The following is a 25,958-nucleotide window of genomic DNA, read 5'->3' as shown; positions in this document are numbered from 1 at the left end:
AGATTTGTCTTTTTTCATGGTCCCAGGACCTTTAGCACATAGTTTCAAGTTTCCTGTGCCTGGAAGAGAAGCACCTGTAGCAATGAGATCCCTTGTAAGTAAATGTTCTACTCAGTATCTCTCATGGCCTCTTCACTTCCTTTCCCTTTATCCCTGTGGTCCAAGGTCTTCACCAACCACTCGTTATGAGGAAACACTTTTTGCATATTTCTTTTAAGATCTTACAGCCTTCTACAGGTATGCCAGAGCTGCAGCTTGTTGTCAGTTTTCTAAACATGCTGGAGCTTTCCCAACATCGTGCATGTACATATATCTTGCATTCTTCAAACACTGACTTACTCTGACCACTCTTGAGCAGGGCAGATTTGGCACTCTGGTGTTGGTGGGGCAGGATGGTCCAACTGGTAACCTGTGGCTGGCTCTGGTCCACAGAGTGGTTCACATTTTATTGCACTCTCCTGCAGCCTGCTGCTCTGACCACCACAGACTTGTACTCTGCTCAAAAAGGCAATGGAGTTCTCCATGTACATGCTGTGCTCTTGGGTTCAAGTTTCTAAGCCAAGTTGCTGAACACTTCAGAAGACCAAGGCAGACAAAAGGACTTAAAAGTGCAGTCATTAAATAAAACCGTGACATCTCTTTGGTCTTGTCAGTCTTCCTACATACTGTCATTTAGCTGTGTAGGAGGTCCCAAAGCTCAGTGTCACCAGTGAAAAGGCACCACACCCCCCCCCACCCCTTTTTCTTACTATCAGTAAGAAAAATTTACTGTAATGTAAAGTAAAACCTTCAGAAATTACTATTTTACCTTAGTGATCAGTATCCTAAACCTTCATTAAATCATTGTGACAATCCAAGGATGTCCTGATTGTGGGAGGAAGTATCTGAAAGGAGTTTTAAAGTACAAGGTGGCAAGTAGCCAGACACATCAATATCTATATGATACCCATCAGTAGATATCTTCAGTGTTGCTATAAAACTTTGCATCCTCTGTAGCCACCCTAGAGGCTTTGGAAAAAAGTGGGAGTCAAATCCTGAAACCCAGTAAAACCTGAAAGGACACACTGATAAGGAGTTAGGGTAACCAGACCTCCATCACAAACCACATCCTCCAGAAGCTGCTTCAATTTGTTTTGCTCTTGGGTGAGTGGGATGAGGGGAAGCATTTGCTGCCTTTTTAAATTTTCATGATAATTCATTTCCCAAAGTTTGTGTGGATTACCCTGAAGAGGGTACAAGCTGGATTACCCCGAAGAAACAGATCAATGGTGAAACCAAGGGAGTCAGATGATGGCTCTCCTTTGAAGCTATCGGGAAAAAGAATAATGACAAATCCCAAAGAAGCTCACATCTTCCCCAGATAAATGGGTTTAATGCATGCAGCCTTTGCAGGAGCAGGAGAGAAACATGCCAAGTTAACAAAACCAAAACTGGTGGATTTGGTAAGTTTTACTTGGAGCTGCAAGTGAAATGGCAGATGTAAAGGAAACTGGTTTTTTGGTTGGTTGTTTGTTTTTTAATTAAACTAAACTGGAACAAGCATCATAATTGCTAATGGGTGTTCACAGGACCAGACTGGATCTTGCCAAAGATGCAGGAAGCTTCTTCCTGGAATGCACCTACAGCAAGTAGCACGTCCTACAAATTTGGCCCCACTGGTCTCAAGGAACTAGCATAGATATAGCATGAAAGGTTCACATCTGCTGTAGTCAAATACTGAACACATGCAGTAACCAGGTGCATACACTTTTGATGTGTATTTATATGAGTACATAGATAAGAATACATATGTATTTACATATTTATACTTGTAAATATACAAATGAAATATATTTCATATTATGTAATATAATTTGTGTGGTATACAGAATGCTTTGCGTGAGTTTTATCTGAAAAAGTTTTCAATGAAATAAAGAATTTTTGAAAAACCGTAACAGTCTGAACAAAATGTAGCCCACTGTCTTTAAAAAAACCACAAACACACCACTTTTAATGTGTCCTATCACTTTAATCTCATATTTTGAATTTTAAGGGGATTTTCATATATTTGGAGACAATTTTTCATTAGTTCATGCCATAATATGAGTAATGTAAACTGTGTGTGTCACTCATGCAAGCAATGAATGTCTGCCTAACCACTGGACTAGTCTATGGCATTTTTAAACTTTTATGTTCATTAGCATGAATAATAAAGACCACTGAGCACTGATGGAAATATTTTTATTGTTTTCTGATGTGGATATCAGTTTATAGTAATAAAAGTTTGAAATGCTGACAAATCATGTACTACTCACACTGAATGGCTAAACTGTGACATGTAATGAAACTACGAATAAACATTTATTACGTGGTATTCATAAATTCAAAGAGAATTGGTTAGGAATATTATAAAAATTTTGTCCTTTTAATAATTTATAATTTAAGTAATTCATAGCAGTGAATGGTGTAACTTTTATGGCCATTTAATGACAACAGAAAAGATACTTTTCAAAAATTTCAGAACTTTATATTTTTATAGGAGATGGAAGCAGATTGTGAAATGACCCATGACAATAATGCTCTGCTTCAAGGACCTCCACATAGGTTATGAAGACACTTCCTGTCAACCTAAATACTAAAATTCTCTTGTTAAATTTGTTTGCCCAAATTTGATGTTAAAGAACAAATAGCCAGAGAATATGGCAAGCTTCTTTATATTTACAACCCATTATTTAGTATTTTGGAAGTATTAGATCTTTATAAAAGCGTTCATACTGAAGTTGAGATACATCACTTACAAATGTCTTCAGAGGAAGAACAATATGTCACAAATAGGTGAGGCCATTTAATATTTGTTTACATATGCACTCAGTTTATGCAAGAATTCAACAACTTATTTTTAGTTGACCGAAAAAGAATAAATTTATATTCTAATAGTATGCAAGTCAAATGCCTTTAAATTACTCTATAAACATATCTATGCATATATGCATTTTTACTTTTGTGTCTGTACACAAATATACATATATTACATAAGTCAGGATATTGGTCACAATATAAAAGATGCTGAAAAAACTAGAGAAGGTATAGTTGGGAGTAAAAATACAAGAAGTATATAGCATGTGTGATCTGCTGTGACTTCTACTGTGCTTTTGCCTGAAGAGCTTACAGCTTTCAGCTAGAAGTAACCAAATTTTCCAACTCTTCAAGGTCTGGCCATCCTTACTCCAGTCTTCCCAATGAGTTGCAAAACCTGCAGTAAAATGACATTTCATGTCACTCTTACAAAAGAACAGGAATGCCAGCCATGGTCTCCTGGCCAAATTCCAAATTAAATAATTACAATCTGTTTCCTCTGTTCCTCTCACTTCCCGCCAGTTGCAGCATGGGTTAGCAGAGCATCCTGCCCCACTCTTCACTTTCACACTCTGTATGGAGACATCTGCTCTGTCTTGTGCTGGAGGTGACTGCATTTCCATGCTAGAAAGTAGGAGCCTCCCGAATCTGTTGTCAGTTTGTAGAATATTTGTGAGTGTTTCAGAATGAAAAGTGAAATTTAAATGTAAAATCAGTATCTTAAAGTTTCTTTAAGCATATGTCGACTCAAGTTTAAGTGGATCTAAATCACCCCTTTTTTTACTGACTTTGTTAAGTTTTATAAACGTTTTAAAAGGCTTTTAAATCTTTGTGTATGATTTATTTGTATAGTTGGAGAGATTTATTATGATCTGGAATTCATTAAATAGTGCTCAAATATTTGAATAGGCATTAAGGATGTCTACAAGGTTGAGTGTAGAAAGCCATGAGCTGCAGAGATCAGTGTTCTCCAAGCTTGGGCTGAAGTAGTTGCGCTGCTTCCAGAGCAAAACAGACTAACTTCTATTTAACTCAAATCTTGGGTAGACTGAGCTAGTGTCAGTCTGCTGTCAGGTGAATCCTAAGCAAGGGTTAAATACTTAGAAAGGTGAGATTCAGTGTTTGAACCATTAGACTGTACAAGTAGAACAAGTTCATCATCATTTATTTCCTGTATTAAAAAAAAAAAAGAGTTGCTTGCTTATATTCAGAAATTTCATAGACTGGTTTGGGTTGGAAGGAAACAGCACTAGGCAGAAACACTTTCCACTTGACCAGGTTGCTGAAAGCCCCATCCAACCTGGCCTGGAACACTTTGAGGGATGGGCCATCCACAGCTTCTCACAGCAAACTGTTCCAGTGCCTCACCACCCTCACCATAAAGAATTTCTTCCTAATATCTGGTCTAAACCCATAGTTTCAGTTTAAAGCTGTACCCCCTGCTTCTATCACTACGTATCCTTGTAAATAGTCCCTTTCCAGTGCCTCTCCAATATACTTGTTTGAAAGAATCAACAAAGAACTGGCAATATTTGCTTTAAAGTATCTAATTACTTAAATGCACTTTTGGAGGATTTGACAGATAAAGAGAGGTTGAGAGAAATAGGACCCCATACCCTCGAGAAAAGAGGCTCAGGAGGATATCATTAAAGTGTATAAACACCTGCTGGTATTCAGTGGATATTTTGGAAAGCTTCTCTTACACCGAAACAGACTTCATTGTGAGATAGCTGGACAGCTGAAATCAATGGATGTTTGCCAGACAAAGATGTTTTGAACCTTCTTAGAAAGTTTAGTTTAGTTTAGTTTAGTTTAGTTTAGTTTAGTTTAGTTTAGTTTAGTTTAGTTTAGTTTAGTGTGGGCAAATGCATATCAGGTATAGTGCTAATAATACCAGGCAAGTATGTTTACATTTTAGTTTAAATATTCAAAGCCTGCGTGTCTTCTTTCTGTAGACTATCTGGGGTTTGTCTACCCTTTTATATCCTTCAACAGGGATTAAGTTATGATGGTGCCTCTCACTGCATTATTATTTCATTGTATAGGAAATATAAAGCCCTGATCTCTCAAGCATTTCTTTTTCTGAATAGTTTTTTTCCTATAACTTGATTAAATAAGATGAACCTAGTGCATCTTTTGGAGGGTGAGAAGCAAAGGCATGTCTTATTTGTAAGGCAACACTAGTGATAATGTATACACTCTCCTCCCTTTTGTCCCATAAACAATTGTATGCATTTCGAGTGATGTTGAAGCAGTAATTCTGTTGTTCAGAAACCTTTGATTTTGTTGCACTTCTTGAAAAGCAAGAAGGAAGTTGTGGAACACACATCACATATATACAGATGTCAAGTACAGTTAATGAATATAAGGAGATGCATTCCTTAATAGCAATTAAACCGGAGGAGGGAACACACTGTCCGCTCGATTAGTAATTGTCTCTTCAATGCTCCCTACTTGACAAGGCTTGTCAGTTCCTTTACCTCATTCATATCAATATACTTTTACATTACTCCTGAAAATATGCAGCACATTAAAGAACACCAGACTTCTATGTAAGACAGGATTATAGATTTTCAGCTGCAACTGCAGCGTAAGTACTTAAGATTGTGACATTTTGCTGTAATAGGCACCTGATAGATACTGACAAACTACTGCACAGTATTTGAAAGATATTAAAATCAAAGTTATCTCACACTGGAACTCTACAAAATATTTATCATACATATGAGTCTCCTTTCAGTGTGTCCCAGAATGAGATTTTTCTCTTTTTACAATCATAAAAACTTTAAATTATCTTTACACGTTCATCTGATCTTTGCTTCTTGTAGCAGCATATACGACTCACCTTTACAGTTTCACACTGATGGTTACAGACCACCTTAGTGGTCTCTGATTCATCAAGACAGTTTTGAATTCTAGTGCCATCTGCCAGACTGCTCCCAGACTCTTATTTCTTACTCAATTCTTTAAGTGTACACTGTGTATAAACAGCCCAAAAGTGCAGAACAGAACCACACGCACAAATGATTCTTGCAAAGTCTTACTTGAAATGATCTACCAGCTTGACAGAGGTAGCTCCTGCTTAAGAATGGTTTTAAAACAGTTTGAGTTCCAAACAACCTTAGAGTGATTACTTTTTAGATAAATATTCTTCAGGGTGTTCATGAGGACATTACATGAGACAAGGTCAAGTTGAAGTCCAACCTCTAAGCTAGCCCTTATTTCTATCTCATGTAAATCAAACACATCATTGCTCAAGCCACCATTGAATACACAGATCTCTTGAGCAGAGCCTTCTTTCCGTCCCTGTTCGTGCTGTATCCAGGTGATTCTGTGGTGCCTTCTGCTGAAGCTACCTTCCCACTCTGAGTTTGGGCAACATGGATTGTCAGACAAAAGGAAGGAATGGAAACAATCCTGTGGCCACCATGACTATCCCAGCAAGACACTTCTTCTAAGGAGCTGTTTTCTGGGATATCCCTTCCTCTGAAGCAGAAGATAAGCAGAATTGGTCCGTGGCTACTACTTTGAGCACAGTCAGCTGGAGGTTCTGGGCCTGAAGAAATGGCTTCTTGTTTGTGTGAAAGGGAGAGGATCCTCAGTGCCGAACTGAATAGTATTCAAAGGAGCTGTGGGAAGGGAAGGGAAGGGAAGGGAAGGGAAGGGAAGGGAAGGGAAGGGAAGGGATCCATCCTCAACCTTCTCACCTATTTTTTGTGTAATTCCTATTTATTTTTCAGATTATTTAAGTGTTTCTGTGCTTGCATGTAGCGAGAATGCTATAATATTAATTTTGAGTTTTCATCATATATTTGTGTATTGACATTGTTGGTTTAGGGAAGCCTTTTTAGAAAGATGTTGTAAAGTTCCAAGTGACTACAAAATGTAGGAAACCCTTGTTAAAGGCAGAGTATATAATATACACCCCTAGCCCACACAGGTATCATGGAATCAGAGAATGTCTCCGGAAGATTCCAGGGATGAGACCCAGTAATACAAATAATTGCTTGTGTGTTGCAAATATTTATCTGGAGTAAACAAAGAGAGGTTCTGGTGCAATGACTCGCCTACTGACTGATACGATAAACAGTTACAAACAACTGTGAAAATGTCTCCATTAGATTTTTGTCATTTCACAGTTTTTCACAGAAGAGTTATTCATTTCCTCATCATCTATTTCCTCTTCTCAGTATGAATAATGTCACAATAAGTCCTCTGTCCAATGTTTCTCGTTAAATGATGTAGGGACATCAGAGCCAAAAAACATCTAAGAAAACCAGGAATAATGTGTCATAATGTGGCTAATATGCAGAGGGAAACAGACACCCTGTAATGTCTCAGCTATATCTGGTGTCCAGATACATACAAGAGTTTAAAATACCACAATACAGGTTACAGTAATGACTTTACCTTCATTAAAGAGAGAAGCACTTTATTGTGACCATTTTTTTAGTACATGAAAACATACGTTCTTAGGGTCTATATTGAACTGTACATACATCAAACAGCTGCACAACCCTGGACTGCATAGAGCCAGCTCCACAAAGGGAAGCAGCATAGTCACATTACCACAGATGATTGACTGGCCCTTGTGCGTGACACGGTTAATTAGCCAGAGCTCATCACCAGAATAACACTGCTGTACTGCTTATCAGATCTAAGGTAGCATCATCCCTGGGTCATGCCATGCAGATAACCAGCTCTCTCAGAGCACATATGCATGCAGGCATATAAAAAGAGCAGAAGGGCTCAAATAGACAGTCTGATCCCATCAGTGACAGAGTGCACAGGTCTCACAGGGTTATTTCTGCTTCACAATAAGTAAACTTGCCTTTAGAGACACACCCAATCTAGAGTAAAAAATTACCAGTGATACCACACTGCTTCAGCAAGTGAATATAGCCATTAACTTAATGGATTGTTAAGAAAAAAGTGCCTTAAGTTGTATTTGAGTTTTTAGCTTCACCTTTTTGACAGAGGAGATTGTCAGACCTCTGACTGCTGGACTGAACAGCTCTTTGCTATTTGTCCTGTTTTGTGTACTGTGACCAGTTATCCTTAAGTCATCATGTTGATAAGCTGAGATTGCACTGCTGGAGACTTTCCAGGTCCTTAATATTCTCATGGCTTTTCGTTGACCCTTCTCCAAATTATTCACATCCATCATGAATTCTGAGCACTAGAACTGGACACTCTATTCCAGTAGCAATTGCTTCTCTGCCAAAAGTGGCAAGGCTGTAACCTTCCACTTCTTTCCAGTGGATACACCTACGGGTAGTATTTGCCCTTTTTTTCCCATGTGGTCTCAATAACGTCCTCTTCAGAATCTCTATTTCACAGCAAAGTCCTTTCTCCTGTTTTTATGGCTTATGTTTCTATTCCTGTATGACAGATCTCCTATTTGGCTGTACAGAAATGTCTTTTTTTTTTCCTATTCTTGCTTACACAGTGTCCCTGGATACTCTTTTTTGCTGATCACTATCTTCTTAGAAATTTTTCACTCCTGTAATCTTGTGTCATCACCAAATTTTGTCAGACAGAATGCGATGTCTTTTTGGCCAGTTATTGGTAAAAATGCTCAATGACATAGAGCAAAAATTCTCCCCCTGGCACGTCATGGAAAACACAGTTAATCAAACAAGACACAGATACACTCTTATTTACAATTATATTTGGAGAGAAAGAGTTTTGCTTCATCATAATGTGTGCTACATTGACCTGTTTTTCTGTGGTGTATTAAAGAAAATCTCACACAGTACCCAGTCAAAACTCTACCAGAAGTTTCTCAGTTCTCCAACCAAACTTGGATCTTCACCCAAAATATTCGGTAACTTGGCCAAGATATATTTCTCTCAATTTTATTGACTGAAATTAATTATATTAATATATCTTAATATTTTTAATTTGTGTATGTATACTGATCCATTATTTGTCCTAATACACTGCTCTGACTGCCAGACCTGCATTATTCAGCTCTGGGCTTTTATCCATTTTCTGTTCTAAAATAATGGCACAGTGTTAACTTCTCTGCAGTTCTCTGGAAATTCCAAGGCTTCTTGAAAAGCAACCAGAGGTTCTTTACACTAATCTCAACATTAATCTTGATAAGGGTTTGGTTGCAAGGTTACTGGAACTGCTAACTTAAAATCACATGATGTCATGCACCTGCTAGCTATGCTTAGCACCACTGGAGGATATTAGATCAGCATCATCCAACAGGAAGACATAATTCTTTTTTCTCCCCAGTCCGTATCAAGGAACTGAAGCACTTACGGAATGCTTCTGCCTTCTTTATGTCAGTCATTGCATTTCTATTAGGGTCATCCTGCCTTTATTATTGTAAGTATTGGTTTTGTTTGGATCTACTCAGAAAATATCTTTAACCCAGACGGTTACTCTTCCATTCTATAATCTTTTTCCATTAGTTTTTTTTATTTGCTGACTTCTATGCTGTTCAGTGACACCACTCATAAATATATCTCTGATACCACTCATAAATATGTCTTCTTTTTTATTATTTGTTCTGCTCTGATTTCTTGTACATCAAAACTGCTTATTTTCTTAGATACAACACTGTTTTCTTTGGGATAGTGCAGCTTTTTCAACTTCTAGTAACACATTTCGAAGCAAGTCCTAGTTATTAATATTTCTTTTCATATTTTTTCTTCTAACTGGTATCTGTATCACATTGAGTGATAAGAATCAGTACTGTGCATACAAATAAGAGATGCAGACTGAATAGCAAAGGCTGCTATGTTACAGTGGGGAAACAGCAACGTGTGTATCAGACAACGAGGCCCGTGGAAACAAAATAGATATGGACCAATTCTTGATAGCTGTTTCAGAGATGTTTATTTCTCCAGCTGCATGGCCGGGCTCTGCCGAGGAACTGCGGCAATCACGGGACCCCAGGGTCCTTGCCCGTGCAGGGGAACACAAAACAACCAGTGGGGAATGAGGCTGACCAGGGGCAGGGAAACACCATGCCTCCCCCCCAGGGCCCCTCTCCCAGGACCACATGGCAGGGGGAGGGCCCCAACACTGCTGCTCTCAGATGAATCAGGCATCCTGCCACTTCAGCTATCTGGCAATGGACCAGCACAGGTTTAAAGGGAGAAAACAATCTCAGAAAGATCTAGTTACCATTACCTTGTACAGAAAGCAGTGAAAGCATCCCCATCACCACACAGCAGTACCACCCTAATGTCAGCAGGCAAAAGACATATAGGAAAGCTTTGCTATCACTGAAGAGTTAAACTCACATAGCACTCAACAGCTATATCTTCATAGCAGCATACCAAAGACCAGCGTCAGATATGAAAAAAAAAATCTATTTAAAGTTAGTTGCAGTCCTTGGTAGTCTTTTTAATAATATGTATTATTTGTGCACACTTAAAATGTGTTTTATATTTTTTTACATTTATTGCCTACTTTGAGGCAATGAGAGGAAGCCACAAAATAAAAAGAAAAATCCCTCATACAGTATTTGGTTTGCTTTTTCTCTGGCTGTGGTGAGTAGAAACTTTAGTGTGCGTCTTTGGACACAAATATGAAGGCTAAAACTTACTCTGTTGTCTGATCCCAGGAAAGGGCAGAGTATCATTCCATTCTTTTTCTTGGCTCCACACATCTAGGCTGCCAGCACAAACACTTCCTGTAGCACCTCTGCAAACATGAATTCAACGGTTACAAATCCCAGTTGTTCTTTTGATGTGTGGCTCTGGTGTTCTTCCCGTTAGCCTTCCATGCCAACGTGCTTTCTCAGCATCAGCTTCATGGCAGAGCAGAGGCCAGGTGGAAATATACTCCCCTAACCTAAAACAGCAGCTTTTGTTAAACCTGAAATGTTTTACTTTAAAAAAACGATGTGCCTATACAGAAACTCTGAGATCCTTAGAACAGAATACCTCCAGTGTAAACTGTTACTGTCTACTACGATGATTTGGCAATCAGCTGATAAGAAAATGAAGAATAAACTGAAACATAGGCACTTACTCATCACTAAATAATAAATTTAGCAAACTAAAACCCTTCATGTTTTCTCGTAGATTAAATCTGTCAAATAATTTCATGTATTTAAAAAATAAAAAGCAATATGTTTTAGAAAAGTTATGTAATACATTTTCTTTTGTCTTTTTATAAGCCTCTTGTCTACATGCCAGTACTTCCAGTGATCCCTTCCACTTTTTTTCAGGATTTGTGGACACCCACTGCTTTCCTTTTGTCCACACACCCAGTCATTTTATTATAGAAGGCAATCAGACTCGGCTAGGCATGATTTACCCTTGATAAATCACATTCTTTTCCTCCACATACCTGGAAAAGGTTTCCAAGAGGATTTGCTCTATAACTTCCCCACAGATTGAAGTGAGATTGACTGGTCTGTAGTCTCCCAGATCCTCTTCCTTGCACTTTCTGGAGGTGTACATGGCATTTGTCTTTGTCACATCTCCAGGAACCTCCTGCACTCTCTACCACTTTTCAAAGACCATGCTGAAGAGCATCCCAATGCCACACAGCAGCTCCCTCAGCAATCTTTCATGCATTCTGTCCGTGGGGCTGGACAGAATGCATATGTCCGATTTGTTTAAGTGGTCTCTAATTCCAACACACCCTACTACAGGTAACATTTCTCTCACCCCAGACTCTGCCACAGAGATTTGGGAAGCTGGAAAGCAGACCTTGCCAGTAAGAACCAAGTCACTCAGACTTCACCGTTAAGTCATCTGTCCTATTCAGCCGCAGATCAGTATTTTTGTTGGTTTTCCTTTTTCTCTCAATGTACTTATAGAAGTCCCTCTCGTTACCTTTCCTATCACTCATCAGTTTAAACTCCAGCCAGATTTGGGTTTTCATGACTTCACCCCTTCAAGCTCAAACTACAATTTCCATACTCCTTAGGTGACCCCACTTCCATTTTCTGTGTATTACCATTTTGTGTTTGAGCTCAGCAATGAGTTCCCTGTTCAGCCAAGTTGGCTGCCTGCCACACCTGCTGTTTCCTGCACATCCGGATGGTCCTCTTGTGCTTTGAGGAGTTGTCCCTGGAGATCACTGCCCTGCCCTGCTCCTTTGAGTGAAGTCTTGCTGCGGAAGCCACTGCCAAAGGTTTCAGCATTTCTACAATTCTGCTAGAAGAACAGTTTATATTAGGGTTTCCTAATCCACTTCAGACAAAGCAACCAGGTAAACTGCTTAAACTAAAGAAATGAATCCGATCAATTTTTCCTGAAATTAGTTAAGAAGTACTCACAAATTGCTTTAGGGCTGGATATAGGGTTGTAAATAGCATTGAGGGGGTAACAAAGAGCTGGAGGGAAACAGACCACTGAAACTTGGTGAATCTGTCTTCAAACCAGGCTCAAATGGGCAATACTTAGAGCAAAATTAGGAAAGGTTGATCTGGCACATATCAAAGTGAATGTTTTTCAAGTTATGTGGCAGAACCCCTATCTCCGGCACACAACTTTATATTCATATATATATATATATATATATATGTGCAATTGTTGAAAAAATAATTTTAAATTCATGCTGATATTTTAAATATTTTATATACCTCTAGATATCTGGGGTATTTTGATACTTTCTCTCAATATCTTTTATTAACACTGTTTCATTGTCTCTTAAATACTTCAGTTCTTCACATGTGAGAATGAAAAGTTCTGGTAAGTTCTGATAATATTCCAAACATGGGTTGTCAGCCAAATGAGTGGCAAAAGTCAAGATCATCTCAGACAAGGGTATTATGTTGAAGTTGCAGCTTAATGATCTGGATTATGGGATAAATCCTTAACTTTCAGGGGGAAAAAAAAGCAGAAGTACTTTTTAAATTTTTTTTAATGGATAAAGCCCTGAAAACCTCTGCAAAATATAAACTACTCTTGTAGTTACTAACTGCTCTTGAACTAGTTGTATCCCCTCCTTGCACTCCTACTGGATATCTGTACTCCTGGAGCGAAGAGTACAAGCACTCCAGCAGTGCTTTTGGTGATTTCTGGTTGTCCTCACCTTGCCAGCAGGCTTGGAAAGGTTGAAGAATAGTAGAGCTGGAAGAAACTCTCTGCAGTTACACATGGGTCTTGTCATTGTGCAAAATCACAGCTCCTAGCCTTTAATGTGCCATTGCCCTGTTGCTAAAAATGCTTCACTGAGTGGTGTGTCCTATTGATCACAGCTGCCAGTTTTGTGGTTGATAGCCACTTGGGGAACGGTTTCTCCCATACTCTTAGCAGACATGATGTAGAGTCTTCACTAAACCCTTGCTGGTGCACCTCCATCATGGCTCTCAGTTTGTCAAGACCATGAGGCACAGGAGGTAAAATTTGAGGGAGGCTTAATGACTGGTCCCCTGGTTGTGGGATACACCGGAGGCCACCTCAGCACATGGGTCCTGTGAGATACCTCCGCCAAAGTACTAAGAGATGTACAGAGTCCATCTATCTGTTTCCAACTAAACAAGCAAATTTTGTTAGTTGCAAATATAGGTTGAATTTGCATGTAATTTCAATTATTTTGCTGGCAAATAACAAAAAAAATAGGTGAAAATATTATTCAGTTCCAGCCTTGTATTTACTGCAACAGTTTTATAAAATTCAGTCACAAATAAATTATAAACATCAGTGTTTTGGAAAACAAAAAAGGCAGCAATTTTCATCTTTATTTCAAATACACACACTTTTCTTCCCAGTTATTTTCTGGCTAAAAATTCTAATGTTCCCTCCACCGTTTTTTTTTTCATAATGATTTTGCCATTGTTAAGTCTCCTCCCCTTTACTGGAAATAACATTTCATTTTTCCCTCTCTTCAAACATCCTACTCTGCAGATGAGCAGGATACAGAAAAAGGCACACCTACTTACTGAATCTAAACATGCCTGAGTTATCATGACATCTTCAAAGTGCTCCTCTTCCTTCCACTCTTCCCCCCACCCTTGTTGCCACATACATACTACAATTGTTTTTGATGTCAATGTGTCTGGATTCCTGGTTCTAGTGACAACCATCATTTAGGATACTTAAAAGAAAAATTGAAAGAGGAAGAACAAGTCAGACTAGGCCTGTGTATTGTTGCAGGAAGTCTTCAGAACATAACTCATTTTAGACACAGGAAAAATTGGATTAAGATCAGGGGGGTTTAAGCCATTTGTTTTAAGAAGCTGTGAAAATATCTTACAAGACCAAAGACTAAGGGCCAAACCTAGATCCATGGTTTTGTATCCATAGCATAACGTGGTACATTGAGGTATGCTAGGAACCAGGAACCAAAGAGCAGATTAATGGTATCAGCCTTGCTAAGGCCTGAGTGGAGGCTTTCAGTTCCCTAAACACCAGTGACTGGAACAGCTGGAGATGTCCTGCCTGCTCTCCCCAGGGTCCTCTTGTGTGCCATAGCTGATGCACTCAGTATAATCCATGGTGAGACACCTCCCTGAGGACTCTGGGTCATCTCCCACAGATCCCCTCCCCAGCCACCCTCCCCCCTGTAGTTATTGACCCAACTAACAACTCTACATGGGCAGTGAAATTTTGGATACTGTCTCACATCTGCACCTGTGATGTCAACCTCCTATGACAGTCTGCATCTAAGCTACAGATGGCTACAATTTTGGCACAGCTGAGCAGCTCAGCATATATTTCATGTTTATACATAATTGGGATTTTAAATTATGCTTGTTTTCCAAGAAACCCAGTCTGGCAGGTACACTCTGTGCACACAAAACACACTTCTAAGGCATAAACTCCATGAAGAATACACCGATCATGACCACCTTCCTTCTAAAATTCAGAACTAGGGTATTTGCTATGCAAAAAAATGGTATTTACTATTCAAAAAAAAAAAAAAGTTTACCTTTTCTTGCCTCCAAAATGTGTACCAGACATCAGGCTGCAGGCTGTTTATGTCAAGAAGCAAAGCTTATCCATCCCTGATGCTCATCTGTTCTACTATACATAAATCAAAAGTGAGGCCAAGATTGATTAGTCTGGAAAGGAGCAGAAAGCTGATTACTCCTCTCCAGCAATTAGGGCACTCACTCACAAATGTGGGCTTCTCATTCCTACTCCAATGTCTGCATTTGACATGAAATAGTCACCAGCTAGCATGAGCACTGAGTGCTTTCATGATTTTCCTTTCTTACAAAATTATGCAAAGCCCTGAATGTAAAGAAAAAAACTCCAAATGAAATCTGTCTTTCTTCACCAGAAAGAATGCCTCACAAACACATTTCAAAATTCATCACAAAAAAGCTGGATTTGCTGTCTGAGACTAAATAGGATCTGTTCAATTCTCTATTTAGAACAAGGATGGTAAGGTCACTGCAAGTCAGCAGAAGTATTTAATTCACAAAAATTATTTTGGATTGCTATTTGTATTTCTTGTTATATATGAAAAGAGAAAAAACTCATTAAGCTGCAACTTGTGAGACAGGCTAGGAATTAGTTCTACATTCAGGTTTTTAGGGTGGCATAGATAGCAAAGATACAACAAGGTTAACATTGGCAGAGATACACACAAACCTAAAACTGAGGATGGAAAAAACCTTTTACTTTTCTTAAAACAAACTGTAAATAAAACAGTCTACCTGAATGTCATGTGATAGATTGCTTTGCAAGTCTGGGATTTCTGTCAATGTACTTATGTAATTTTTTTTCTTCTGCACTTAGAATGTTTTCTAAAATGTGTCAAGGGGGAGGTTGTGTGTGTAATATTTTGGGCATCTACAGAAATGTTTAAATTCAGTTTAATTTCCAGTACCATGTATTATCTCTAAAGCAAACCAAACAATAAAACGTCTTAAATTTCAAACCTAGAATTGCACGTGGGATCTTTTTCTTTTAATAAATTTATATAATGTTTTAAATTTTTACAAGAACAGTGGAGAACATTATGACCTCTTGGTATACAGGTTCTTTGAGCTCTTTTAAATAGATTAATTAACTTAATTTGAGAATATGATATAATGGGTGTTTCCAGTCCCAAATTCCAAATGTAATCCATCCATATCTGTGCACATTTCTGCAGAACATCACACAAAACCTCTGGGAAAATCCAGCCTCAGCAACCAAGGGAAACTACACTCTTATCACCGTGCTGGTAAAACCAGCAATGCTCTATCTGTGTTGGCATCTGGTCTTTCACCAAGAGAGCAGACCACAGGCAAGCAGGAAACATTCCTACTCCACGGCAGAGGACCATTACTTCCCAGGCTATACTTTCCACACATCTTTTGCCTGGTCCAGGCAGCCAATGGAGAATTCTACAGGATCTTTACTGTTCCTCAGAATTCCTGAAAATACGCATAGTTATCAATGGCCATGTTGCTTCCACACGGCTTCATTTTCTGCCTGGAAACTTAATTATGGTAGTTTTAAGAGAATTTAGAATATTCATCTAATATCAGTGTGGAAATCCTGAATAATATCCTGATCTCCTGTCTACATAACCTGGATTTGTTTGCAGCATGACTAGAGATCAGCTGCACAGGAGGTTCACTGAGAATATGTCCCATTTGCAGCATGTCTCATCTTTACTTTCACATTTCAAACTGAAAGAAGGTAGACTGAGATTAGCTATTGGGTTTACTCTGAGGGTGATGAGGCACTGAAACAGCTTGCTCGAAGTTGTGGATACCCCACCCCATACCCAGGACACAAGGAATACCCACATTCCTAGGACATTCCCTAGATCAGGGATACAAGTGCTCCCCAGACAAGTTTGTGTTGTGGTGCTTGCATCAAGCCCTGGTGTAATCCCTTTATTAATAAAAAGTGGTTGAGCAGTCCTATCAGAACTGAGCTGAAGCCAGGATGCCTGTCCACAAATTTCTCTTCTCACAAGGATTCAGAAGCAGGGACCTGGTTGACACCCCCATTACCTCACAGACACTGCCATTCATCACAGAATCACAGAATGGTTAAGGTTGGAAGGGACCCTGGAAGTCATCAGGTCCACCACCCCTGCTCAAGCAAGACCATCTACAGCTGGTTGCCCCTCTGTGAGAAATCTGTTCCAGTGCTCAGTCTTCCTCACAATAAGAATAGTGTTTCCTGATGTTTGAGTTTGTGCCCATTGCCTCGTCCCTTCATCCCTGCGTGGAGATTCATCTTTAACAGAAAATGAGGACCATCCCTGCATCTTTATTTTGGCAGAGGTTATATAAAATAGCAGCTCAGGATTCAAAGCTCCTTATAAAAAGAAGGACTCAAAAAACAAAGCTCCCATTTCCTATTTCATGAGCTCCATGTCCTGCCTCTGTTCACATGGAGAAGTGAACCAAGTGTTGTCCATGTGCTCAGTGGAGCATAGGCACCTATCAACTGCAGAAGGCTTTATTGTTATTTTGTGCAGGTATCTAAGGACTTTCCAGATATATAAGGGCTTGCAGTCCACAGGAGTCACAGGTACCAAAACTGGTAGCCTTAATGTAGCCCTACATGTCCTCATTGGCCTGTAAATGGATCAAATAATGCATCAATAGAAGACAGATTCCTTGACAGTATCAGATGGTAAAAACTATCATATGAAATAAATTGTTAATAGTATCTAGTAAACACATCCTAGTAAACACTATCTTACTTTATTGGAATGTAACAAAGATTGGAAGACATGAAGACAAGTAGCAATTACCTTAATAATTTTGTTTATTGCTTACTGAGTCACTTGAGTCATCCTGAAAGAGACTGAATGACCAGTTTGGCAAGTCTCTCTGAAGAATGGGTACTTAACATTTAACAGAAACATTATTAGTTTGCCCTTTAATACCCCCCGTACTTCAAGCCTGACAGCAGTTCAACATTCAGCCTCCTCTGCATTCAATCTACATCCCATTAAAGTCAATGCAAGTCTCTCCCATTTTAATGGGATTTAAATCAAGCCTTTAATCCTCAGTGTCTCTGTCCTTTGTGTCATTCACAGACAGAAAATTATGAATGTGGGTTCGTGATGTAGATATTGCTGCAATGGGAGGTGAATGATAGCAATCTGTGCAATTTACTGTGAAAAAATACTTCTTTGTGTCTTTTCTATTGGGAGTAGCATATCTTGTATACTTTAAGAAAAGCTAAAGAAAAAAATCTTGAAGCCCTTTGCTTTGCCAAATCTACACCTCTGAAGGGATTCATCTGCATTAATAAACTTGCCTAAATATTGGAAGCTACTCCTTCAAGTTCTCTCTTCACAGTACAAAAACGTCATCTGCAGAGGGCAGTTTATCTGATCTGTCTTACATATATGTTTTCAGCTGAGATGAACAGCATTCTTCTGATGCTTATTTCTTGCTGTTGATCATACTGGTTGAGCAGATAACTCAGATATCTCATGTTTAGGCATCTATAATTAAGGCAGATATCTCACTCCTTACAGGGGACTTTTTTAAACCTGTGAGAGGTACCCTTTAAGCCTGGAAAGTAGGTAATCCACCTCTACTGTGATGGTGTTCAGTTCCATTTCTAAGGCTAGATGCAAGGAGCATAACATGCTGGTTTCGAAAAGTAATTTTTTCCTTAAACTCAAATACATATTTTAGCTAAAAACAACTGGTTTTATATACATATTTTGAATTACAGAGATATCATCACACATCTTGTTAGGTTATTGCTATCATTAATTATCCTTATTACTAAATGTATTATTCCAGCTCTGGTAGAACTCCATCATTTCTTTAGTATTTGATGCAAATCCTCTCTAACAATTTGCAGTCCATACATTCAAGGCTTGCATTTACCCTTTTAATCACAGGAGGATGTCAGGAGCACATAGATAATTTGTTCACTGAAATTCTTTAGTGCTTTTAGGCATGTTGCTTTTCAAGGCACATATCCTTGAATAGTAATATAGTCTATATTCACTTTTCCTGCAGTGAATGCTTCATAATTAGCTGTACTATTAACCTGTTTCTCTCCACTGAAGAGGTTCTGTGAATTTGCTCTGCTAGCAGAGCTATTTCAGCAAAACAAAATACTGAAGGTGTTTTTCCACAGTGTCTCCACCACGCCTGCTTTAATGATGCTTGCTAAGCCAAGATTAGAGCTCCATATTGTGTGGACAGATAAATGCGTTTAGGGTGTGGGATTTTTTTCCCCCAGCTCAGCTGAGACACCAAACTGACAGAAAAATTTTCCATCATAGACCATATCCATGCCTAAAATTTTGCCCACAGAGCTTTACTAATAAAGTTATACTAAGGGTAAAAAAGCAACTGAACAAAAAGAAAACTTAATGTACGCATAGCTTTCAGTATTTAAACCATCATAAGAAATATTGCCTCATTTCTAAGTATTTTGTTGTTATAGGAGTTCCACCCCAAAAATCTGTCCCTTGATGCTATCCCAGTGCTGAAAAGTGTGTAACACCTGTCTGAGTCTAGCATGCAGCATGAGCTGCATGAGTGATCTTTCCTCCTCACAAATTAGCTGTTAATTCTCTGTGCTATTGCCAAAATATGACTGCTATAAAAAATTACTATTATGAGAGTTTGGTTGTGGACATTGTGATGATGTTCCTTTGTTATACATAATGCAATTATTGAACCATGAATCCTTTTGTTGTTTTTCTGCCTTGTATTTGAGGGAAAAAACCCAAACCACAAAATACTAGTTAAAATTGAATACAGGGAGATCACCTTTTTGGTGGATTTTCTGAAAGTACAAAAAATATGTGATTAGGACTAAATTGCCCCTTGTAAGCTAGACACTGGACTACATGTTAAAACACAGGAAAAGTTAACCTTTAAGTCACATACAAGATGTATAGCTATGAGCAAGAATATTCTTCAAGTCACTATGTTTTACACATAGCACATATATTAATGAGTATGTTTTGAGCTGAGGAGAGAAACCTAAGGATATTGAACAAGTGAAAAACTTGGTATGAAAAAGTCTTTTCTATAACTCAGAAAGAGTTGTATGTGGTTGAAAGGCTCAAAGACCTTTCTAGTAAAATCAAGCAAGCCACCCTTGAGGCTCAAAAAAAAAAAAAAAAGAATAAAGAAAAGAAACAAGTAGGAAGAGTGAAGTAAAGAAAATTCAGAATCAGGAGTAAATTTTTAATTTGTGGGACTACTCGAGTGCTTACAGCTCACAGCTACTGGCAAATGTAACCACAGGGGTAGCAGTAGGTTGCTTGTGCCTTGTCTTCACAATGCTTCCTTTTGTGTGATGGCTGCAAATGTTTGACAGTCATTAGCAAGTCATCCAAGGAAATACTTCCTTTCCATGTACAAGATCCTTTTCGTGGGGTTTTAACACTGAGCATTCTCAGTAATTCAGCTATCATTAGCAAAAGAATAGTTTCTTACAGCCTGCCTCTGCCCTTAAGGGTCTTTTATAAAGAGGACAGAAGCTCTTTGTTGTCACTCCTTCACACGTTATTAACAGAGGTTTAACAGAAAGAAGAGGGGCTTGTTACATACCCGCTGCAATTTGTTCTTTTTTCGGTTCATTCAGATTTCACGATGTCCACCAGAAGATGGATTAACCCAGATCTAGGGTGACTGTTTCCATACTGAATAGAAAATGAATTCAAACAAGGCAGACGGAATAATCTCTCCCTGCAAAGAATCAAATCAGCTAACGAGATGGTGAATATTCCTGCATGCCAGACAACATTTTTGTAAAACCAACTACTGTTCAACAAAGGAAAGTAAACCTCAGTAAGATATATTATCTTGATAATTTGATATGATCATTGTTTTTCCATCATTTTTACTTTTTTGTCTCTGCTGCCTAATTCTTTCCATGCCACCTATGCACATCCGTTGCTGAGCCCCCCGATTGTTCTGCACAAAGCAGTAATTTACGGTGATTGCTTCTAATCCCATCGCATTTGGGTCTGCAAACTGATAGCTGTGATGGGGCTGTCAGCTGGTGTAAAATGGGAATGCTCTGCTGATGACAGCAAAGTCGAGCTGACTCAACGCTAGCTGAGCTGCAGCTTCCTCAGTTCAGCATTTGGCAGGGTCCAGGCCCCCACAATGACTTGCCACTTTTGCAATTCCAGTAATATTTTTGATGAATTTGGGACCATGTCCAGTATGAATCATACACAACTCTTCAGCACTGCTGCTCAGGGCAGGAAGTTGTAGATTTTTCCATCGTGGCCATTTAGGTTTCTGTGAAAATTTCTGTTGGTTCAAAATTTCATAAAGGGATGATGAAAACCAAAGACACACAAATATGAAAAGGAACTTCACAACAAAAACTGTCAAGCCAGTGCTACACACATCATACTGATATACTAAAAAACTCCCCTAAAAAACTTCTCGACAGTCCAGAGGTCTCAGCCTAAGATATTTTAAGAGCATCTGAATGCTGAAGTTTAAAGATAAGATTCCTGATGTGCAGCCTATCCAGGAATAGGTATCTAACCTATCTTTTTCTTAGAGCCTCTAAATCTTCCATATCAAGAACAGTGCAGTGCAGATCTGCTGGTTTAGTTCACAGCGAACAAGTAATTAGAGGACACTCCCTCCCTACAGGTAAAGTTCTTCCAGCTATTGGATAGGTTTGAGCAACCTCCTCAGTTCAAGGAGTGTAACAGTCTCAGAACCAGCACAAATTTGGCCATGTGTGTGCAGTGCAAGATGTTTTGTAAACAGCCTGGCAAAGAGTGCCATGGTGAAGCCTGTGGATGATATTAAGTCATTCAAGGTAGTGTAGGAAAGAGCAGCATCCTAAGTGACTGAGCAGTAAAATGGTAGGTGGAATTCTATGTCGGTAAATGTGAAGTCATGGGGAAAACCATGTGGAAAAACAGATCTGGTATCACATGTAAAACGGGTGGTTACATATTAAATGGGCTGATGGATTCTGCAGAAGGATTCTGCAGAAGGATTCTGCAGAAAGGTTCTGCAGAAAGGTTTAGGCTAGATAGCACTGTGAAAGCACCAACTCAGTGTTCAAAAACCAACTAGAATATTAGCAAACACTAGGAAAGGATAACCAAACAGAGCAGGAAAACCTTTATGTCATTGTTTAAATCCATCATTCATTCACACCTTGAATAAATATTGTGTAAAGCTTTGATGCCTTCATCATAGAAGGTGTATTAGAAACTGACAAAATTTTGCCCAATTTTTCCTTCCTTACATGTCCAGACATGGACACTGCTAGGGCAGGGTACTGTGCTAGACAGACTCTGTCTGAACCATTCCTATGCTCTTATATACATGTGAAGATTATTTTGTGACTGAGAGGTACAGCTTACAGTTCTGAAAAATGAGTGTTGTCAGCCAGTTCCAGCTGAAAAATGCAATTTGGCAATGTTACATACTCAACACCGTATTCCATGTGGGCATGGAGGGGAAGAAGACTTGATTACAAAAAGAGCATTTGAAACACTATACATGTGAGATCATCTCAATCAGGAATCAGGGTAAACAATTTGCTATGCCACCTATACAGATGTAAAGTTGAATGCTTATGCACATGGAAGTAATGCTATAGAATGCAGTAACTGCTCAGAATTGTGATCAGGGTTAAAATAGCTCAAAATCTTCACTGTGTGAGATCAAGCCATGACAGGTACTGACACATATTACAATCATCTAAAGCAGTGCTCTAACTGGGTTATAAAACAGCCTAAGGCTACTGCACAGGCAGGGCTTTTGATGCCATTCTCCCATGTACAGTTCAAGCCCACCCCATCTTTCCCACAGCTGCATGCAGGGCACCACCAATTCTGGAAATCTCACAAGCAAATTTATGTGGATTCTCTATAAATGGTTGCAAATCCCACGAGAAGCTGATCATTCCCTCTTTGTATCAGCAATATTTGCAATGTGGGAAAGTACAAGCAATTCAAAGGACAAATTTCTGCTTCTATGCCAAAATAAAATGTCATTTTCAGGTCTCTGAAAATATCACAGACTCTGGTAACACCAACAGTACCCTATTGTTGGTGGCAGTTGCAAGTAACACACACCCCTTTCACTCGACTGCTCGGACACTAAGGGAGTTCTTCTCTTCCTCACTCTGCTTCCCCTCCACTTGGCTCCTAAACTGACAAAAGGAGGCCAGCTGAACACTGTGGGCATTTTTATGAAGTATAAAGCCAATGCCTTCACAAGGTCTTAGGAAAACAGTAGTGCAGACACACTCAGCTGCTTCAGAGAGACTGAGCAATATGGAGATACAAGTTGGACTAAGAGAGATCAGCATCAACTCACATCAGCAATGTGTCTATGCTGCTTGCTGACCATGAAAAAAATGGAGCTGAAAACCTAGATACTGCTGCCAGTCTCCTCCTTGAACATTTTATTGATTAGGGTTCACAAGCAGTTTGAGTAGCTGGTTACCCCCAGTACTGGTATTTCAGGTATCAGCTGGAAAAAATTGATTCAAAATTAAGCAAGACCTTGATCAAAGCAGTGGTGGAAGGTTTAACTGGTCTAAATGGTGTTTGGGAGCCGAGAGAATGGTTTTTCTAAAATGGGACTTGTGTACAGTATTTATTTTAGAAACAAGGAGAATATACAGCAATCACTGTGGCAGTAACCATGAAATACACCCTTAGGTATCTATTAAAGAATATGGCCTACTGTAAATGAAAAACAACATCCATAGTGCAATAGGTATCAAAAATGAAGGATCCAGAAAAACAGTAGAAAATATAAGGACAGTTACCTCTGTAATGCCATTCACTATACAGTCATCTTAGAAAATCTGACAGCCTGAATATGCATGTAGCTAATACGAAAGCTGCAGTTCATCCCTATACTGGTGTTTAACCCAGGATTGCAACAGTGAAGGGAGAGGAAGCCACCAGAAGCATAAGAAGCTGGCAGTAGTGCCAGTGACAAAGGACCCAAACCCCAAAGATATCTTCAGCCTCAAACAGTCTTTATGCAGTGCCATCACCTTCTTTGTGTGTTTTCAAGTGAAATAGTGTTGGGGTCCCTCCCCCTGCCATGGAGCCCTGGGAGATGGGCCCTGGCGGGGAGACACGGGGTTTCCCTGCCCCTGGTCAGCCTCATTCCCCATTGGTTGGTTTGTGTTCCCCGGGGTGGCCAAGGACCCGCAGGTCCCGTGACTGCAGGGTTCCTGAGCAGAGCCCCGGCCATGCAGCTGGAGAAATAAACATCTCTGAAACATCTACCATGAATCTGTCCATATATACTTCGTTTCCACGGGACTCCTGGTTTGAAATATGCTTGTTGCAGTAATCCCCGCTGCAACAAAATAGTGCTCCCCAGGTATGCTAACCAGCCTGATCACAGTAAATCAGCCTCCAGGAGTTCAGGTTCCCACAGGTATAGATTGGGAAACTTTTGTGATTACATAGGATCCTGAGTTTTCAGTTCTTAGGGAAGCCTGCACTGCAAGTCTAGTAGAATTAGAGGTTTCCAAGGGTCATCAGCTATCTGTTGCAGACATCCTTAATTTTTCTTTTGAATCTTGGCATCAAAACTCAACCTGAATCCAGCTGAATACATGTCAAATTTCAGTGTGAACATTCTAATCTGACACTGAGTGTGCCTTTCTGCACCTAAGCATTATCCCAAATTATACCAGTTCTCAAAATGTATTAAGCAAAATTGCGCAAATGTGTTGCTATTGAAGATAAAGTGGTTCACATAAAACTCCAGATATGCTGACCTGGTGCTTTTCTCTCTTCCACATGATAGGGCTTAGAGAAACCCTCCCTTAAATTATGTGATTCGACTCAATACCTGAATTTATGTGAAATAAACCCAGAACATATGGCCTGGACAAGAGGGTGTTCACAGTGAAAAACATCTAGCAGAAAGGCCATCTAGTGAAGTCAACTAGGTAATCACAAAGTATTATTCATATACAATATGTAGGTGGGAACAAGAAATACTTTCAACAGAAGAACATTCACTGCTGCATTTCTTCAAAAAGCCAAAGCAGATCATCCTACCAGGAAGTGTTCAAGTTTGAACTCAGAAGGGAAGGCAGGAAAAAGAAGGAAAAATAACAGCAATGACCTCCCTCTTATACTTTAGGAAATACTTGTTTGGAAGAGTTGCATGAGAACATACAGAATTAATGTTTTTGGTTTCTTATCAGGCTGGACCAAGCTCAAACCAATGACCTCAAAGTTAAAAGCCCTACATGTATTTTCCATGTTTCTAAACAATCTAAGCCTTCCAACTAATAAAATACCTTATTTGGAAGTCCATACCACTGAATTACATACAGCTGGCAAAAACAACTAAGTCTAGACATGGAGGTTGTGAGGCTATGCAGGCAGAAAATTTTATGGCCCAAAGCCTAACTAGAATTTAATCCGGTTACTGCCATAAAAGACAATTAAAAATGTTTTTATAAATATGTGACCAAAAAAAAGGGAACCTTCATCCTTATTGGATGGATATTCTGGCTGGCTGGATGAGCTCAAAGGGTTGTGGTGAATGGTGTTAAATCCAGTTGGTGGTTGGTCACAAGTGGTGTTCTCCAGGGTTCAGTTTTGGGGCCAGTCCTGTTTAAAATGTTTATCAGTGATCTGAATGAAGGGATTGAGGGCATCTTCAGTAAGTTCACAAATGACACCAAGTTGGGTGGGAATGTTTATCTGCTGCAATGCAGGAAGGCTTTGCTGAGGAATCTGAAAAGGCTGAATTGAGGGGCCGAGGCCAATTGTACGGGGTTCAAAAAGGCCGGGTCCTAGGACCTTCACTTGGGTCACAACAACCCCTTGCAGAGCTCCAGGCAGAGTGGCCACAAAGGTGCCTGGCAGAAAAGGACTTGGGAATGCCAGCTGACAGTAGCTGATCATCAGCTGGCAGTGTGCACAGGAGGCAAAGAAGGCCTATGGCATCCATGGCATCCTGGCCTGTGTCAGAAATAGTGTGGCCAGCAGGACCAAGGCAGTGCATTTTGGGTGACTTCAGTGCCCACAGTTATGTCAGACATCTGTGTGAGCAGGAACTGCTTTGCCAAGAAGAACTGGGTGTGTATGTATATGTGAGCATGTGTGTGTGTGTACGAAAGAGCAGAATTAGGCCAAAATCCATTCTGGGAAGGTGTAGTGGGCATAACTGGCAAGGTTTGGGTAGCAGAAGGCTACAGGAGTGACTTGTCTGGGAGAAGGCCATGAACTATCCTGTACAATAACAGTTCCAGCCAGCTCAACAGCCAATACAACCTGTGCCAAAACCTCAG

General features: G+C 39.5%; 1 long non-coding RNA gene across 1 annotated transcript; it reads right to left on the bottom strand.

Moving 5' to 3' along the window:
* Nucleotides 1–2,203: 2,203 nt before the first annotated feature.
* LOC120410032 lies at nt 2,204–23,749 on the bottom strand. The gene is made up of 2 exons (XR_005601959.1): nt 10,403–23,749; nt 2,204–3,232 (listed from the first exon to the last, which is right to left on the bottom strand). It is a non-coding gene; the product is annotated as an uncharacterized LOC120410032 (long non-coding RNA).
* Between the last annotated feature and the right edge of the window lie 2,209 nt (nt 23,750–25,958).

The sequence above is a fragment of the Corvus cornix genome, chromosome 1 (genome assembly GCF_000738735.6).
Source record: "Corvus cornix cornix isolate S_Up_H32 chromosome 1, ASM73873v5, whole genome shotgun sequence".
NCBI lineage: Eukaryota > Metazoa > Chordata > Aves > Passeriformes > Corvidae > Corvus > Corvus cornix.
This window is presented reverse-complemented; position numbering and strand designations above follow the sequence as displayed.